Genomic DNA, 17,761 nt, shown 5'->3' with positions numbered 1-17,761 from the left:
GAAATGTCTCTCCTGTCACCCCAGTGAAGGCACGTGCTGCAGAATTCAGTGTCCTGCCACCAGCTCAGTTGTGTTTGGGGCAGCAAATCACACTTGAGCCTCCTTGCCATTTCCACTGCCAAGTTCCCTGCCTGTGGAAGTTTTTCCCTGTAAGAAGGAAAGAAGCTGTTTGTGGCAGTGGAGCCCCTCTGTGCTGGCCTTCATCCCATCTTGGACACATCCCTGCAGCTGTGAAGGAGACAAAGAGGGCTTTCTGCAAAGGCTGGATTTTATGTGCCCTCCCTCCCCTTCTCCCCATGGCGTGCCTTTAATCCAGCTCTCCCTTTCTGAGCACCGAGCTCAGGAAGAGGACATTGCCCTCGGCTTTCCCAAGTCCTTTATCAGCATGAACTCCCTCAGTGCCCCTTGAAATCCCACCACGGTCCCAAGGGGCCCCTGATGAACATGGAATTGCATCAGGGTGAAGGATGCTGAATGTGTGTTAGCAGGACACTGTGGCTTGGCAAGCTGCACTTTGTTCAGGAGCATTTCAAATTTCAAACACAACCCGGGAAATTCCCCACATGTGGAAATCTAGGGCAGGGAGTGTTGTTGGATGTTTTTCCCTCAGAAATGGGACATTGATTGGGAAACTGCAGTCCAGTAACTTCAGCACAGAGGGACAGCTCTCCTTACAAGACCAGGAAAAATTTTCCAGGCCAAATGATTGGTTTCCTTGCTAGGAAAAGAAAAGACAAGTCTTATTCCCATTCCTTTTTGTCCATGTCCCTGTGTCATGGTCCTCATGTTCAAACCTGCCCTGAAAAAAAGCTGATCCCTGTGGGTTTGGCCCTTGCAAACCTGCAAGGGCCTGTGCTGATGGGTCATGGAGATCAAGGACAGAGCCATTGAAACGTGTGGTGAAGAACAACAAATAATTCTGGAGCACAGAGCCGAAACCTTGGGGAGAAGCAGCAAAACTGCATCTCCTCCTGTGTCCCCCATCAGATAATGTACAGTTACCAGCGGTGTGGTGCTGCAATCCAGACCTGCAATCCTAGTGGAAATCCTCTAGTGTTTGTGCTGGAGGTTAGTTCTATTTATTTTCTGATGAATGATTTACTTGAGTAATTGGCACACAGCTCCCCTATTACAGATCATAAAGAATTAATCACGAGATTTTCAATGCTCCCCTATCAATTTTATTAGGCTTGATTGAGCGTAGTGGATTGGGAGCATATGGTATGTGAGGCAGACTCTGCTCCCAGTTACACCCTGGTTATGCTGAGGACTTGCTCAGCTGCTGATCCCTGTAAATCCAGAGAGACAGCTGCTCCTTTCCTCCTTCCCATGCCCCCACTGTTCCTTGAGTTCCCTTAAATACCCAGGGATACAGAGAACAACCAACACCACCTCCACGTACCTAAATTCTCCAAAAGCCTGAGATGCTCCCAAACTGGAAGCCAAGTTGGGTAGAGAGAGGATGCTTTTGCTTCCAGCTCGTCCATGTACCAGCATGAGCCAGAAGCTGGAGCCAAAAGCTTGGGAGCTCCAGCTCTGCCCCTCGAAGGGGACGTGTCACGGCGTGGGAGGCTTGTCACTGATGAGAGCTGAGGGTGCCTGTGTTGGCGTCAGGGAGTCCTGCCAGCCAGGTTTGCCCACGGGAGATGCTTTCTTGGAAGAATTGGCAAAAAGAAGTCCTAACACCTGCAGGAGCAGGATGACACATCCCTGCCCCGAACCAGCAGCACAGCGTGATTCCCTGGAGCAGAAACCTTCTTAAAAGTCACATCCCCTGTGTGACTCCCCTCATGCAGAGAACCAGGGAAACCTTCAAAATTTCCATGTGGAAACTCCTCACAGTCCTTCCCTTGCTTTTTGCCTGTGGGTGTTGTTACCATGCAGAGTCGTGATTTCAGGGAAGGGGATGGTGCAGGGCCCTGCTCCAGCTTGTGGGCAACGCTCACCTTGGTGAAACTGCTCCCAGCAACACCAGTATCTCAAGAGGTATTTACAGGAGAGAATGGGAACTTTGGGAGTAGATGGAGCTACTTGCATAAGCCCAGCTGATCCTGAGCTAGCTATCCTTGCAAAGCAGCCAGTCTGGCTCAGCTTCAACCCTCATCCCCATCTGCTGCCTCGAGCAGCTGCATTGAAGGGCACTGAGAAGTTATTGCCAGTAACCATTGGCAGGAGCCAGTGTGGAAACCTCCCTCTGGGAGAGCTGACCTGGGGAGGGAAAATCAGGAATGCAGAAGAGGACAGAGCAGGATCTGGCTGTTACAGCCAGAACATTTTATATGCACACGGTGGTGGTTCAGGAGCAGAGTGAGCAGGACTTTGCTCAAGGGTCTTGCCCAGCTTCAGTGTGCCCAGTCAATGGGGCTGCCTCTTTCTGCCCTGCCCCTGCTGCCTGCACCTGAACCAGCTCTCCAAGGCTTTGTGGTGTCCACGCTTCTGGGGGAACATCCCTCACAAACCCCCAGGCTCTGGGAACTCCACGCTGACTCCAGGTGACCCCTCTGTTGAAGCTGGGTCTCGCCCGGGTGCTCTGCCCTGGCACAGCCACAGCCCACACTGCTGTGAGCCAGGGCACTATGCCCTTGTCACACTTCAGTGGGGTGAAGCACACTGGGAAGAGGCACACACAGAGGCATAAAGGTGCATTTTTCCAGCCTCAGCATTCCCAGGGAGCTCCAGTGCCCCTCAGAGCCTCGCATGTGATGGGCACTGTGGGATGGAGCAACTCCCTCCAGAGGAAGCCAGACTGTCAGAGGAGCTTCCCAACACCTTGCTCTGAGCCTCGTGGAGATAACATTTAGGGAAGGATTCTCAGAGCTCCCCTGCTCCCCGAGGCCACGCTCATCACCAGCATGTCTCTAATGAAGCGGAGGCTTTGCTTTCTGGGATCAATGAATCCACCGATCGTGACCTGTCTGCTAAGTGGGAAATCAGGTCTCTCCCTCCCCAAACTCGTCTGAGCTGGGCTCAAACAGCAGGTTCTGTCCCCAGGGTTACTCTGTGTCGCTTAATTGCAAACCCTGAGTCTGATTAGAGAGCAGCAGCGAGGGTGTGCAGAGTTACCACGGAGCAGCGGCTGCTTCCCCAGCCTGGGAGATGGCTGCAAAGAAGGAGGACATTTTGAGGCTCCAGGTGGGTGGAAATGACCCAGATTTCCCTTTTCCAAAAGGTCCTGACTCTGCACAGCTGGTTGGAGGGTTTACTGCCAATCTGCTCTCCCCCAAAGCCCTAAATCCCTCCAAAGCACTTTTCATGGGGACAGATGCTTTAAGAGAAGCTGAGGCTCCCCAAAGCAGAAGGCAGCTGAAAAGGTCACTGCTACCAAGTTCCCTGGCCACAGGCACGTCCCATGACAGATGTGGGAGCAACCCCCATTGCCCCTGGGTCCATCCAAAGAGGCAGAACAGTTTTCCCTAATGCTTTCTGCCCCTACAAACCACCCTGTGCACCCCCAGCACCTTTTCCCATAAGGTGCAAAGGGCTGAACCAACCTCCAAAAAAATTCCCCTGCACATCAGCAGCATCAGGGGTAAGGTGCATTGCTCCAGACACGTCTAATTAGGGTGTCCCCATTAGCTGAGCCATCCAGATGCCCAATGCTCACTGCAGCATTGAGGAGGGGTGAGCTGGATCCATCATATGGAGGGGGCTGAGTCACAGCACCAAGCATTCCCTCCGTGGCCATCTCTCATCCCTCACTCTGTTGGTGCCTGGCTTTTCCCAGGCAATCAGCATTGCTCTCAAATGTGAGCCCCAGGAGGGCTGTGGGGAGAAAAAGCTCTCATTGAGGACTTGGCAGGGAAAAAAAAGCCTGGAAGTGGAGGCTGCTTCGTGCCAGGTGTGATGGCCCCTACAGCAAGTGCCACAGAGGGCTGGGCTCAGAGCCTTTTCAGAGCATCAGCCCTTCCCTGAGTGGTCTCTAAAAGCTGTGGGGATGTGCTCTGCCTTCAGGCTGAATCCACATGGAGGACTCCTGGGGAAGGGCTGACTGCAAGGCAGGGACACAAGCATGAGCTTGTGGGGGCCAGGAAGAGGCTCCGTGGGGACACACAGGTCTATCCTGAGGAACCACAGAGCCAGCTATAAATACCTCCTCAGAGCATCACTCCCCCTCCTCTTTGATGTTTTCCTGTTATTTGCTTCAAACCCACTCCTGCTGCTGTTATTTTTATCTTATCTCTTCTTTCCCCCCTGCTTTTGTGTCTGTTTACGAGCTGCATCACAGAAGGGTTTCAAAAGGAAGATGGAAAGGCAGTCAGGGACCCTGGGAAGAAGGTCAGAGACCCCAGAGAGAAGGCTGGGGACCCCAGAGAGAAGGTTGGGGACCTCAGGAGGGCAGAGGCTCTCCAGCTGCCAGCACGCTGCTCTCCAGCAGGACACAATGGGAAATGCAGAATGTCCCTGTGGGACTGACATGGTGGGGGACCCAAACTACTCCCCATTGTGGGGAAGGGGCAAATGGAGTCTCCTGCTGCTCTCCAGCGACCCACATCTGTCAAATTTGCAGGAAATTGGTCTCCCTGTGATACCAAGCCCCTGCCAGAGCTGGAGGAATCCAGGCAAGCAGCTCAGAAATTAATGAAAGTGGAGGCCGTGTGAGTAGTCAGACACAGATGAGCTTAACTCCCTTAAATGAATTAAAAATACATCACTCCTCACCAGTGTGAGCCCAGAGCCACAGCAGCAGGAGGGGAGTGTGAGCTGTGAGTGCCTTGGCCCCCAAACTGAGTAACCAGGATTTCTGCCATGATCCTCCCATAGGCAGACTGGGAGCTGGGTGCCATTATTGGGTCATGATTCAACTCAGTTCAACAAAAAGAAACTGCTGGAGCCAACTTTATGCTTCTCTTCCTTCACCTTTTCAGCCCAAACTAATCTTTTATTGTATAAAACAGCATGAAGCAGAAGTTCTGGGGTTTCCCCACCCAAGCCAAAGCAGACTGTTTACCTTTTTTCAAGTTTAAGATGTTGAATCCCTTTAGTGCTAAAGAAAGATGCTGTCCCAGTTCCCTCCTTCATGCATCTCCCCTTCCCACCTGGAAGCACCAAACTCCAGACATTCCCTTTGCCGGGGTGCCTTCCTGTAGCATCACCCACTTGCCAAGAATTGGGGTATTTTTGCAGATTCCCATAAAAAAGGGCAGCAGCTGGGATGTGGGTCAGTGCCCAGGCAGGGGTGGGGGGCTCCCTGCCAGCCCTGTCCATTGGGATGGGTGTTTCCTGCTGTGGTTTGTTTCTGCTGCTGGAGAGCCCCTGGGAGCCTGTTTGGACATCAGCTAACAGGGAGAAACTGAATGCAAAGGTCAGGGAAGGAAGGGGGAGAGGCTGGAGTGAAGCTGGGAGCATGGGGCGGCCCCAGCACCCACTCAACCCCACAGCAGAGTGTGGGGTGTGGGAGGGGAAAGCCCAGCTGGAAGTGTGGCTGGAGCAGCAATGAGAGCTTCACCAGCAGATGGGCTTAGTGGGGGCTGCCATGAATTCCTCAATATGGGCAAAACTAAAAATCCCAGCAGGCTGCTCCTCTCCAAGGTGGGCAGGCGTCCAGGGCAGCCTCCTGGCCAGGAGTGCAGGGAGGTCATGGCTGTCCCTGTGGGGTCTGTGAGCTGCTGAGGATGGGGAACCACAGCCAGGGGCTGCTGTGGCTCTGAGCCAGGCGCTGGGACCCTCCTTGGGGGCTCCCTCGCTGCTCCAAGGATGCTCCAGGGGAAAGCAGCTGCCCTGGGCTGGGAAAGTGCTGAGTGACTCTGCAGATGGGCTGCCCCTGTACCCCCAGAGACCCCACTGCTGGCACTGACCCTGGTGTTCAGCTGCCTCTCCTCATACCTTGGAGCTGCCTTCACCCTGGGATCAGTGCTGGGCTCAAAACAAATCTTGGCTGCATGGAGGGAGAGTGGCCATGTCCCAAAGCTGGGAGGAGCACACAGGACAGCCCCACCTGGGGAGAGAAATCCCCTCCATGCCCTGTGCTCTCCTTAAAGCCAGGCCTGGCAGGGTGGGTGGGTTCTCCCAAGTGGGGATGGGAGCTCCCCTGGTCAGTGGGGACAGGGACATTGTGGGGACACAGACAGGATCCAGCCACTTTCCAGCACTTCAGTGCAGGACCTAAGAGTGCAGTGGGTGCAGGGAAGGGGCTTGGGGCTGCAGCAGCTGCCAAGGTGCATCTTGGGGTTCCATGATCAGCCCTAAACCTGTCCCTGCTGAGCTCTGGTGCAGGGAAGCTGCCTGCAATCCATCACCTCTCGTGGAGAGGAAAATAGGCTTGGGGGCATGCAGTATGGGTCCAGGGCACGCTCTCTCTGCTTGGCTAAAATGACACTAATTAAGCCCCTTGCAGTGTGTAAAAGCTATTCCTACAGGGCAGACAATTAACCTTGAAACTTGGCTTTTAGTGCTTGGAGGGGAGCGAATTTTTCATCCTGTTATTTCCCTGTGCTATTAAGCTAATCCTGGAGACCGTGAGGGAGAAGCCTGTGACACGTCTGCAGCTCCCAGCCTTGCCAGGAGCACAGTGTGTGGCCAGCAGCCTCCTGCTCCATCCCTCCATCACTCTCTTATTTTCACCCACGGCCTCCAACAGCATCACCAGCACTGGGGAAGCAGGGATGTGACCAAGGGCACACAGCAAGGCTGTGCCATTGCATGATTATTATGGCCAGAAGTAAATCCAGCCTCCTGTGAGTGTGCTAGACACAGAGCCAGCCCAGCCTTGACTTTTCAGGGAGTTCCCTGTGAGGCACAGCCTGTTCCCAGCTCTCCAAGGCTGGGGCTGCTGGCATGGCATTGCCTTGGCCCAAGCTTTGTGTGAGAAGTTTTGTTCTCCTGGAGGAGAAAGGGAAGGATGAGAGAGGTGGAGAAAGTGGGAAGATTTCATCTGTGAAGGTCAAACCCTGCTGTGGGGCTGGGGATGTCCCTGGGATGCCCTGTGTCCTCCCCAGAGCTCACAGTTCCTCTCCCCCTGAGCTCCCCTCTCTGCCCCCAGACACAGAGAGTTACAGTGCTGAGCTTGGGGACACTGGGGACAGGAGCTGGTGGCTTGCTCTGATCCTGCCCTCAGCAGAGGGGAAGGAAAAGGGAGGATGGATAACCCACAAAATCCCCTCCATGGGCTGCCATACAAGCACCAGCACACACAACGTATTTAAGCACTAAATGCCAGTCTTGGGGTATTTATTACAACAAGCTACAAAAAGGAACTGGAATGGTAAAAATCCCTCAGGAAGAGAGCCCTGGGAGGGCCCTGCAAGGTGAAGAGTAGTGGGAATTGGGGGTTCTGTGGGTCCCCCTAGTCCAGGAATAATGACAGAGCATCCTGGTGATGGTGCTGCCAAGAAGCAAGGGCAGGTGTGGAAGATACACTGCTCCTGGCAGCAATGGTGCCAGGAATGCATAAACCAGCCTTTGGGTGCCCAGAAAACATGGGAGAGGCATCCTTCAGAAAGGTTTTCCCTGTTTTCAGCAGCCCCTTTCCCACTGGTGGGACCTGCAGACCCTCACACCAAGCTGAGCATTGGCTGCTCCGAGCCTCACCCCAAAAGAGCAGCAAACCTCCTACCTGAGCACTCCCCTGAGAGCTTTTTCCAGCTCTAATTGGCCTTTCCATGGCAGCAGGGGAGGCTGCAGCACCCCTCGAGGAGCAATTTTCCATGTGGGAGCTGTTTCCCTGCAATGGCCTGGTTTTAAACTGCTTTCCTCTTTTTTTCTTGAGGGGGTGGAACATGATGGAGGCTGGATAAAGTGACGGAAGGGAGAGCTGTGCCATAAAAAATCAGTCTGCTGCTAAAGCTGGTGAAAAAAATGATGCTGCAAAGTGCCTTTGCAGTTGTTTAGTCATGTGTTAGCCTGGCTGAGGGGTGATTTGTGTGGCCAAGCACCAGCTGCAGAGCATCATGTAGGGCAAAATGCCCTGAGTGTGTGCAGAGACCAGAGGAAGGATCAGGAAAGGAGGATAAGAGAGTACTGAGATTTTTTTTTTTCCTAGGTGATGTTTTTGCTTTGTGTGTCTCACTCTCCCTTTTAAAAAATAACCCTCATCTTCTTCAGGGCTCCCATGGAGGTAAATTCAGCTCCTGTTGCCTCACAGCTCTTCCCTCCCCAGGAACCCTGCCCATGGAAGTCACTTTTCCTGCTGCCCTATTGTTTCTCACATTAGCCTTAATAAAAAAACAACAGAGTAGGTGCCCGGGTAGCAGATGGGACTGGCTTCTCCTGGCTGCTGTAAATCACAGAGGAGGTTTCACCTTCCTGGGATGGAGCTCCGGGAGCACTGATCCTGCTGGAGTCAGCCACAGGAATGACAGCACTGGCTGCCAGTGCCACCACTGCAGGAAGAGACAAACCAGCCCCCTGCACCTCTCCTGCAGAAGTGACCAGGTCCTAATGGGATTTCTAAATCACCACTGAGCTTCAGAGTGTCCTTCTGCTGGCATAAATCAGCCTGGCTGGAATCACCAGTGCTGGGCTGATTTACACCAGGGAGCTGTGGGGGGAGAGGCTGGAGGGTTCATCTGAGTGTCCCTGTCCTCTGAGCAGTGGCAGGAGGCCACAAATCATCTGGGGGCCATGGAAATAACTCAGCAGCCTGAGATTGGGTGTGAGGGTGAGCCATGTGAGCACAAAGGGCTTTCAAGGTGGATGGGGGAATGAGGAAGAGAAGAGAAGAGAGGAGAGGAGAGGAGAGGAGAGGAGAGGAGAGGAGAGGAGAGGAGAGGAGAGGAGAGGAGAGGAGAGGAGAGGAGAGGAGAGGAGAGGAGAGGAGAGGAGAGGAGAGGAGAGGAGAGGAGAGGAGAGGAGAGGAGAGGAGAGGAGAGGAGAGGAGAGGAGAGGAGAGGAGAGGAGAGGAGAGGAGAGAAGAGAAGAGAAGAGAAGAGAAGAGAACCACTTCAGCTGGAAAGGACCTACAGTGATCCTTTGGTCCCACAGCCTGACCACTTCAGGCCTGACCAAAAGCTAAAGCATGTTATTAAAGGCACTTTCCAAATGCTTCTTGGACAGGCTTGGGACATTGAAGGAAGGAAGCCTGTTCCAGGGTTTGACCATTCCCTCCAGAAAGAATTTCAAATATCCAGTCTAACACCCTCCCCAACACAACTTTGCACCATTCAGAAGTTGGACTTGATGATCTTGGAGGTCTTTTCCTACCTTAATGATTCTACAATTCATTCCCACACATCCCATTGCTTGATCCCAGGGAGAAGAGCAACCCTTGGGCACCTCCCAGACCTGCTGAAGGCTGGGTTCCTCCAGGATTTTGGGGTGTTTTAGCACATATCTTGTTGATCTCTCAGGAGAAGGAGCGTGGGCCGTGCAGGACGGGCTGGGCAGCCCGGGGCTGTTTGCGATGGTTCCGAGCGGCTGCTCTGCTCTGCTCACTCCAGAACTGGAAGGGATAAATGTGGAGGGGAAGGCGTGCCAGCCGACTGAGCTGTGATGAACCCGGCCTGAGCGCTGGGCTGGGACAGAGCAGCGGCACCCAGGGGCTCACAAGTGAGCCGGGATTTATCGGGATCCGCAGCTGCGCAGCGGCCGCGCCAGCGCCGGGGAGCGGGGCCGGCGGGGACCGAGCGCTGCCGGGAGCCACCGTGTCCTTGGCTGACCATTACCTGTCCCCAGGGAAAAAACCTGGGTAGGTTCTGTGTGCTGCCAGGAGCCACCGTGTCCTTGGGTGACCATTACCTGTCCCCAGCCCGGGGGAAAAAAGCTGGGTGGGATCAGTGTGCTGCCAGGAGCCACCACGTCCTTGGCTGACCATCATCTGTACCTGTCCCCAGACCAGGGGAAAAAACCTGGATGGGTTCTGTGTGATGCCAGGAGCCACTGTGTCATTGGCTGACCATTACCTGTCCCCAGACCGGGGGAAAAAAGCTGGATGGGTTCTGGGTGCTGCCAAGAGCCACCACGTCCTTGGCTGACCATCAGCTGTACCTGTCCCCAGGTCAGGAGAAAAAAGCTGGATGGGTTCTGTGTGCTGCCAGCAGCTACCACGTCCTTGGCTGAGCATCAGCTGTACCTGTCCCCAGACCAGGGGAAAAAAGCTGGATGGGTTCTGGGTGCTGCCAGGAGCTACCACGTCCTTGGCTGAGCATCACCTGTACCTGTCCCCAGCCCCAGGGAAATAAAGCACCTGCAGCCTTGAAGGTTGCTGTAGCCCTGTTGAGGTGCACGTAAATTACAGGCTGCTGGGTCTCACTGAAAAAAAGCGGGGTTAGATTAGATAAAAGGGAGATGTTTTTACAGTGAGGGTGGTAGAACGCTGGCATGGGTTGCCCAGAGAATCTGTGGGTGCTCCATGCGTGGAAATATTCGTGCTCAGGTTGGATGGGGCTCTGAGCAACTTTATTTACTTAGAGATGTCCCTGCTCAGTGCAGGGCCAGGACTACATGACCTTTTAAAGGTCCTTTCCAACCTAAACAAGCCTGGAATTCTATTTTATAAAGTTCATGCAGGACTGTACTGCCTGCACGTGCTGAGCTGGGTTGGGGCTGGGCAGGTCCTGACCTCACACACAGCATTTTGTGCCCTGATGGTGCAGGACAGGCTGTGGGACCAGCTCAGTGTGGGAGCGAGGGCTCCTGCTCTGCACAGGGATATCTTGGCAAACTGGGTGCAATTCCCAAGGTTAAAATTTGTCATCGTGCCAAGGACAATGCCTGGGAGGGGGCAGGAGCTGCCCTGTGTCATGCTGCCTTTCTCTTTGATCTCCCACGCTGGTTTGAGCTGCTGCCTTCCACCAAAACACCCAGGATGGTCATTTGACCTATTTTTATTTTACTTTCCTCCCATCCTGTGCTGCAGAAAACCCAGAGCAGCCTTTCCCTGAAGTGTCAGCACTTTATCCAGCACAAGTCCCAACGTGCTTCCCTAATCACAGACACACCAGCAGGATTCAGCTCCCCGGACTCATTTCTATCCCTGTGCTTCTTGATGGCACTGCAAATCCCCACGGTGGCTTCTGGGGTCAATACCTGCAGCAGAAATACCTCCTTGCCTTAAGCAGCACGTTTTTATCCCAAGACAGTGTTTGTTTAGTGGATTGTGATTCTAATTCAGCATATGGCACCAACAGCTGCCAGCCCTGAGCCTTATCTCCCTGCTAGCAGGCGGCACTGACCCGATCTGACCCTGGGCAGGGCTCAGCCTGGCACCCAGGGCTGAGGGTGAGGATGTCCCCTGGCAGGACCCTCTGTGTGGTTGGCACCAGGCAGGTCTGGCCAGGCTGGGAGTCCTGGGAGCCAGAGGATGCTGTAGCCCTCCCCGAGGGTGCTGAAGCCCCATGTGAAGATGCTGAAGCCCCTTGTGGAGATGCTGAAGCCCCCCCCGAGGATGCTGCTGCCCACTCTGAGGACGCTGCTGCCCAGGCTCCGCTGCCCGGGCGCTGCCAGGGGCGGCCCCAAAGCCGGGCAGAGGCTGCCACTTAGTGTCGGAAGGGAGCACGGCTGCTGCAGGGAGCTGGCAGAGCGCCGCCGTTGGGGACAGGCCACTCCTCTGCTCCCGGGATGCGCCCGAGCATCCCTGGGTGAGCGTGCTCCCATCTGACGGTGGCTCTGCTGATGGAGCTGATGGAGCTCGTGCTCATGCGTCCCTTGTTTGTCCCCTTGGGGTGCTAGCAGAGGTCACCCCCCTCCCAGCCCTGCAGCTCCAGAGGGCTGAGCTGGTCCTCACCCCTGCCCAGGCACTGCCCAAGTCAGCCACACCACAATGCCCAACACAAATCACAGAATGGCTTGGGTTGGAAGGGACCTTCAAGTCCACCCAGTTTCACCCCCTTTCCACGATCCCAGGCTGCTCCAAACCCTGTCCAGCCTGGCCTTGGAAGCTTCCAGAGATGGGGCAGTCACAGTTTCTCTGCTCAACCTGTGTTCTAAGGTCTCCCTGGAGCCTTCTGCTCCAGCTGCTCTCCTGGATGTGTTGCTATTTAAACATTATGACTTAGACACCTTTTCCCTAGAGAATGTGGCAGCAAGGCACCCAGGGGAGGTAGGATCCTGCTGTTGTCCTTGGCTCTCCCCTGCCTCAGTTTCCCCTGACTTTACAATGGTTCAATGAGAAACAAGCCCTCCAACCAGCCCCTGGGGTCCCTGAGTGCTGGATCAGGCCCTTGGCCATCTGGGGAAACTGAGGCAGGGCACAGCCAAGGAGGGCTGGGTGGTCCTGGGCAGCTCCCACCAGCCCAACCCTTCTGGCTGCTGTCATCTCCTGCTCCTTCCCCTGCCTGCAGCCTGATTCCCCGGGGACGGCGGCGGCAGCGCGTCCTTCCCGTGATGTTATATTAGCTTAATAGCATTTTTCCACTCCATTTGAGAGGGGAATTTACAATGATCTCCGATTAGGGCAGCCTCAGGAATGTCTGTGATTAGCACCATCAGCTCCCTGGCCACTCAGGCTCACCCTGGCCCGCCCCGGGTCCAAGGGCTGCAGGTACCAGCTGCCCTCTGGCCACTCATCACCCCAGAGAGCAAAAGCTTCCCTGGGCACCCTGTGCCAGGGCCTCACACCCTCACAGGGAAGAATTCCTTCCCAAGAGCCCATCCATGCCCTCTGGCAGTAGGAAGCCATTCCCTGTGTCCTGTCCCTCCATCCCTTGTCCAAAGTCCCTCTCCAGCTCTCCTGGAGCCCCTTCAGGCCCTGGAAGGGGCTCTGAGGTCTCCCTGGAGGCTTCTCTTCTCCAGGCTGAACACCCCCAGCTCTCTCAGCCTGTCTCCAGAGCAGAGATGCTCCAGCCCTTGGCCTCCTCTGGACAAGCTCCAGCAGCTCCACATCCTTCTGCTGTTGAAGGCTCAGAGCTGGAGGCAGCTCTGCAGGTGGGGGTCTCACCTGGGCAGAGCAGAGGGGCAGAATCCCCTCCCTTGACCTGCTGCTGCTCCCCAGGACACAGATGGCACCCAGGAACAGGTTCTGCAGTCACAGCCCTGCTTGCAGCCCCCCTGTCAGTCCAGCACGGGGGCAAGCAGACCCTCACTGCCAGCAGCCCCATCCCTGGCAGCCCCTGCCCTCGGGAGCACCAGCGACTGCTCAGCCCTGGCCCCTCCTCACCCTGAGCTGCCACTGCTCTCCCCTCTCCTCTGCCACAGCCGGTTCTGGGATCACTTACCAATTAGTGTGGCCTGCTCATTAAAGCTCATTATCTGCCAGTGTGAACTTGGATGGGATTGTGAGGCCTGGCGGGGGATCAGAATTCTCCTTTTTTCCAATCGCATCCCGCTCGGCCCCCACGCTCCGGGAGCAGCCCCGCGGCTGCACCAGAAGGTTGGGGGATATGGTGCTGCCTTTTAGAGGGAAAAAAAAAAAGTGCCCAACAAATTAAGTCGAGTCCTCCACACAGCAGAGAGCGGTTGCTGCTCCACATGGATGCTGTGATGGAGCAGGATGACGCCTGGGTCTCTGTCTTCCATGGATTTCCAGGAATCTGGGGATGCACAGGGGGGCAGGAGGGGATGGCAGGACTTTTTGTCCACTGTGGGATAACGAGCTCAGCCCAGCTCCAGGAAACAGGGCTGGCAGTGATGGGAAATATCAGCTGTCAACCACAGAAATTAGGTTTCTTCTCCATTGCTGGGAGGGGCTGGTCACAGAGGTGTCTTGGCTACTTCCTGGTTTTAAGTGCAAGACTAGAGGGGAAAACACAAAACCAGTCTTCTCCCACTGCTTCAGTGGGTATTTTGAGTTAAACAGGTGACAGAAAACCCAACAGATTTTATGGCTTGGAGGGAATCACCTCCACTCATGGAAGGAGATTTTGCTTCCTGGCTGTGATCTGAGCTGGAGTGCAAAAAATCCCTGCAACCCCATCCTGCCCCATTGCACCCCAAGCTGTCTGTGTGGGACTGGCTCTGCTGCCACCACACACACCCCAGCCTCTGCCTGGCTCTGGGACACTGTGCCTGGGGGGGTGACATGGACCCAGATCTTTGGGCAGGGATGGGAATGTTGCTTTGCAGCCACAGGGGCTGGTCCTGGGCATCCTGCAGCTACAAGACAAACAAGCCAAAGTCTTTCTGTGCTGGGAAAATCAATCCCAAATGCAGCCTGGTTTCATAAGAACCAGGAGCATGGGAGTGGGAGCTGTGTCTTTCCAGTGCCTCCTTCCCCTCTTTCCCAAAGCTGTCCTTCCCCAGGGACACACCAGGTCTGGCTTTCATTAGCGAATGAGCCTGTTTTGGTGAATGGCTCTTGTCAATATTGATTAAATTCCATCTTCCCATGTGCAGACAAATCCTCTCGCAGTCCCTTCAGCACAACCATCCTAAAATAACTCAGTAACAAGGCATGGTTTAACCCTTCCCTTCTCCTCCAAAAAAAACCCCCCTAAGGTGAAATCACCCACTGACTGCTCCTTTGTTCATCTCCCGCATGGAACCACCCAGTAACAAGACAAAAATCCACCAGCCAGTGGAAAGCAGCTGGTCTAAGTTCAAGCCAAAGAGCCTCAGTTTGTGCGAGCCAGGGCTTTAGCACAGGCCAGGCTGGGAAGGCTGCGCCTACATCATTAACAAAATCCCCAGCAAATGCTCCCCGTGGCATCCAACCAGCTCTCCAGGGCTGCAAATTGTGCCCAGGAGTGTATTCTTCCTCAGCTCCTCCTTGCCAGGGTGCCTTTCACTGCAGACATCCCTCTGCCTGCATCCCACGCTGCCCTGGATTAACCGCCTCTTTTATTGCTGCCAATTACTGGCAGCAAAGCTGCCTCGGGGATGGAGGATGTGAGATGGGTTACACCTTCCCGGCCTTAATGACGTGAGGATTTGCAGGCTGGAGCAGCAACCTCGGCTCCCCACGGAGCAGGGGATCAGCACACAGACCCCCACAGCGCTTCCCTGCACGTCCTCTGCACCCCACTGCTGGAAGCTGCACGGGCTGTTGTGGGGACAGCTGCATCCCCGAGCTCTGGCATGGGTCAGAGAGGGGGGAGATGCGCGGATCAGGGGATGGGAAACGCATGGATCAGGGGATGGGAATGCGATGCCCATCCCTGGTGACCCAGAGCTTCCCGCGTGGGTGGGAGCGGAGGCAGCGCCGGGCTGCAGGCAGCAGACCACACTCGACTGCTGCTGAATGCTCTGAGGCTTCACACTGCGAGAAGAATGAGCAGATAATAGGATTTTCCATCTCTTCAAAGGGCACTCGAGCCAGGCCCCGGCGCTGCGCGCAGCCCTGGGAAGAGCCGCCGGGAAGATCCCACACCTCCCAGCCGGCGCCGCAGCCACGGGGATGCTCCCAGCTGCAGAGCAGCCTCCAGCCTGCGAATGGGGACTGGGAATGGGCATTCTGGGAGGGCAGAGAGCTGGGAAGCACCACGGGGATTATCACAGAGATACCCAGCCAGGCGAGGCAAGAGAGGGTGAGATGCTGGTGGTGCCACACTGGGAGTCAGGGGAGGGTTCATCTGTCCCAACGTGGTGTGTTTTTAATGGAATCATAGAGTGCCTTGGGTTGGAAGGGACCCTAAATCCCACCTCATTTCACCCCCTGCCATGGGCAGGGACACCTTCCACTATCCCAGGTTGCTCCCAGCCTCATCCAGCCTGGCTTTGAACACTGCCAGGGATGTGCCATCCACAGCTTCTCTGGGCATCTGCGCCAGTGCCTCACCACTCTCACAGGGAAGAATTCCTTGTTAATATCCAATCTAAACCTCCTGTCTTTCAGCTTAAAGCCAGGAACAGCTGCTGTGCTGCAGAAGCGAGCAGGAAAGCAGACACTGAGCTTTCCACTCGGTGCTTGCAGCAGCCAAGGGCATGGCAGGCTCACACCTCTCTGGGCACACACTGGCACCAGCCCAGGGCAGAGCAGCCTCCCCCGGGCAGCCCTCGGCCCCTCGGTCCCTTCCTGCTGCACAGGGGCAGCCCAGGGACCATCTGGAGCCTCATTTGAAGAGCTCCCACGTCCCCGCGTCCCCGCTCCATTTCTCCTCGGATGGCTTATCAGCAGTGACTTTCCCGACAGCAATCGATAGAAAACATTTTATCACCTTCCCAGGCGGCAGGATCCGTGGAGTGGGTCTGATTTCTGTTTCTATGGTGACATCTTCCGGGCTTGTGAAAGATTTTGCCTTTCTTGGTTGTTGTTGGGTGGTGGAGACGGGGGGGTGGGGTGGAGGGGGGGCTGGTGCTATTTTTTTTTTTGTTGTTGTAGGTTTTGCTTTTTTTATTATTATTATTTTTTTTAAATACCATTTTCAGCACACCAAGGAAGCTGCCAGCCAGCCAAACGCGATGCTCGCAGCATACCCACAGCAATGCTGCTCGCTGGGAGGGGCCCCAGGGCAGCTTTCATCCCCAAAATGCCTCTGAAAGCCATTGAAGCTCGAACTGGGGCCGTCTTCCTCCTTCCCTTATCCCAGGCCCCCTTCCCACCCCTCCGGGCTTCTCCTGCCAGGCCTGGAAAAAGCCACTCGGCCACACAGCAGGGATGGCCTCAAGCACAAGTGACTGCTCGGGGCGTTTTGTAGAGCAGCTGATTTTGCTCCTCAGCTCTGCTCCCTCCTCCTTCCCCTTCCTTTTTATCTCCCTCCACCTGCTTTGGTGGAGGAGGAGGGGGTTTGTCACCCTGCTCTGCCGGCTGTGGTGGCCCTGGGACCCGATCAAAGGGACAAGGAGGGACATGGGCAGGGGGGGGGATAATTTCTTATCTCTGGGACATCTCCTGCATGCAAATGGCCTGGTGCTTCTGCTGAGTTATCAGCACCTGAGGATCTCACCGACTGCCTAATTAATGTCTGCAGTTCCCTCTCCTCAGAGCTCCCAATACCCCATGAACCACATTGCTCCTGCCACCTGGCCCTGCCAAAACAGTCCATGTGCTCCTGCTGGGAGCTGGAGGGAGGGATGGGTGGATGGATGGATGGATGGATGGATGGATGGATGGATGGATGGATGGATGGATGGATGGATGGATATACAGGAGGGGGACTTTGGACAAGGGCATGGAGTGACAGGAGAAGGGGGAATTGTTTCATGCTGTTAGAGGGCAGGGTTAGATGGGATATTGGGAAGGAATTTTTCCCTGTGATGGTGGTTGCCAGAGAAGCTGTGGCTGCCCCAACCCTGGAAGTGTTCAAGGCCAGGTTGGACAGAGCTTGGAGCAAGCTGGGATAGTGGAAGGTGTCCTTGCTCATGGCAGGGGGGTGGAACTGGATGGGTTTTAAAGTGCCTTCCAACCCAAACCATTCTGGGATTCAATGATGCCATGAATGGATAAAGAGAGGGAAGGAGGGAGGGAGTTGCCCTGTGCTGATGCGTTTAGCAAAGCAGCCACCACCTCTTCAGCCCTTGTGGATTGGGAGCCCAAAAGGAAGCCCCCTCCTCCACTCCTGAGTCCCCAGTGTTGCTGAACCCGTGTCCTTACAGCCCGGGGAACAGCTGCACATCCTGGTGTGACACCAGCCGTGCCACCTGGCCTGGGATGTGCTGCAAGAGCAAGTGCAAGGGCAGGGACTGGTACTGAGCAGCTGGGAGGGCCGAGGTGCTGCTGACAGCATCAGTCCAGGCTGCCAGAGGGGGGTTTGGAAGGCACTGCCAGCTTGGCAACGCTCTCCCCACACCTTTCCCATAATGATCAAGCCACACTGCTCTATTTAATTAATGTTTCTCAGTGGCACAGCCTTCAGCTACTAAAATAAGTAAATAAAATAAAGCAGAGGTTTCTTCTGGTTTTTTGTTTGCCTTTTTTTTTTTTTTTTTTTAATAAGGGGAAACTCCAAAGCTCATAAAGTTGGAACCGTGTCCTGGCATTAAGTGACAGCAGGGGATCGCTCCTCGCATCGGG

This window comes from Agelaius phoeniceus, chromosome 16 (assembly GCF_051311805.1).
Source record: "Agelaius phoeniceus isolate bAgePho1 chromosome 16, bAgePho1.hap1, whole genome shotgun sequence".
Lineage (NCBI taxonomy): Eukaryota > Metazoa > Chordata > Aves > Passeriformes > Icteridae > Agelaius > Agelaius phoeniceus.
Note: the sequence above shows the minus strand (reverse complement) of the source record.